This window comes from Impatiens glandulifera, chromosome 7 (genome assembly GCF_907164915.1).
Source record: "Impatiens glandulifera chromosome 7, dImpGla2.1, whole genome shotgun sequence".
Lineage (NCBI taxonomy): Eukaryota > Viridiplantae > Streptophyta > Magnoliopsida > Ericales > Balsaminaceae > Impatiens > Impatiens glandulifera.
Genome location: NC_061868.1, coordinates 3,206,680 through 3,208,863, shown reverse-complemented (window position 1 = coordinate 3,208,863; position 2,184 = coordinate 3,206,680).

Here is a 2,184-nt window from a genome sequence, read left to right as displayed (position 1 = left end):
ATAGACTTTAGCAATTATATAAAATAAAAATAAGTAAAAAAACTCATTATTGAATCATTTCACTCACGTCGAAGTTCGACATTGCAAAGAAAAGATTGTAAACCATATCAATTTATCGTAATCGGAATACTTAATAGGTTGGTTAATCGTATTCTAAAGCACTGTCCAACAAAAAAAAATAATAATAATAATTGACTTGTCAAATTATTTATCAATCCCACTAATTTATTATTTTTACAGTGGCACTAATTTATTTATTCAAAAATTAATTAAAACAAATTCTTTAATGGGTTGGTATATCTATATATAAAAGATCTCATCATAGTTTGAACTTTGACATACAAATTCTTCATATGGACCCTTTATGGTCACTCGGTCCAATAATAATGGGCTTTAAAAGCACAGAATTCACACTCATTTTGAAAAACTTAAATACAATATAAATGAATAACATCGTCTAATAAATAAATTATTAGGTCCCAACTTAGTCCAATGGGCTTAACGAATGACCTCACTTAATATATTAACGAATAAATATAAATGAAGTCTTTATATCTCCTATATAAATATAAATGAATAATCATTATATTTTAAATAATATATTTTTATTTATAGAATATATCATTAATACATTTCATCCAATAACTAATTTTCAAACACATTAATAAGACTTATTTTCTATTCTACACTTTATCTCTCCATGCATGCATAACTAATCTAGAATTTTACAAATATAAATGTAATTAAAGTTTTATAAAAGTTATAACTACAGTGTACATTTGAACTTAATATATATATATATATATATATATAATATAATATAATATAATGATATAATTAAAAAAAAAGTCTAAAAATATAATGTAGATGAATTATTATTTATTTATCGATAAATAAATATTATATTCATTAATCGATAAATAAACAATCTCGCCAAATGAAATTTTTTTTGTCCAAAGGTATTCATTTATCGAGGTTAAATTAAGAATATGAGAATCTATAGCATACCAAAAAAATATATATATATATATATATATATAGAATGCCTAAAGATGGAGAGAACTTGTCGACCATTTAGATTAGAAAATAAATGGTTGATCAAAGAAGACTTTATACCGCGTGTTCAATCATGGTGGGTGAATCAATCATCGGTTAGTTCTCCATCGAGTAATTTCTTTGTGAATTTAAAGAATCTGCGTAAGCTTCTTAAAAGATGGTTCGTGGGAGATCGTGATTTATTTTGTGCTAAAATTAATGACTTGTGTAATAAAATTAATATTATTTACGGGAATGAGAATATCCGTGAACTCTCCGCTGAGGAGGTTAGTTTTCATATTTACATTAATAGCAAGTTACTCAATATTTGTAAGGAATAAAAAATTGGGGTACGCTAGCGATGTAGAGCTATGGTTAAGAGTCAGAGAAAGAAACACCAAGTTTTTTTATGGGATCTCTAACGCGCAAGTAGGAAATAATGTGATAAATTTTATCTCGATCGAGTGGGAAGTTTATGATAGTGAACCTGAAATCTCTACGAGTATTGTCAAATTCTATAAGGGTTTATTTAAAAAGTCATTTAAGGTTAGGCCTAAATTGAATGGTATAATTATTTATTCAATTAGTACAACGTAAAAAGATATGTTGGTGGCTCGTTTTACATTGGAGGAGGTTGAGGAGGTCATTAAAGGTGTGAAAGTGATAAAGCACCAGGATGCGATGGGTTTACTTTTACTTTTTTAAGAAGTCGTGCAATTTCTTTAGAACTGAAATTATGGAATCAATTGATCATTTTTATCGATTTTCATCATTTGATAAAAGTTTGAATCTTACTTTGATATATCTCATTTGTAAAGCTCTAAGAACTATTGATGTAAAGAATTTAGGCATATCACTCTCGTTTCGTCATTCTATAAGATTGTCGCAAAATGTTTGGCTAACAAATTACGGAAAGTATTAGAGACGGTCTTATCTAATAATCAGATAAAATTTATCAAAAGTCGTCAAATCTATGATGTCGTATTAATATCCAATGAGTGCATTGACTCAGCTAATTTAAGAGGTGAAAAATGTGTTTTTGTCAAGTTAGATATCGAAAAAACTTATGATCATGTCAATTGAGAGTTTTTATTTGATGTAATGGACAAAATGGGAATGGGTACGAAATGGATTGATTGGATTAGATTT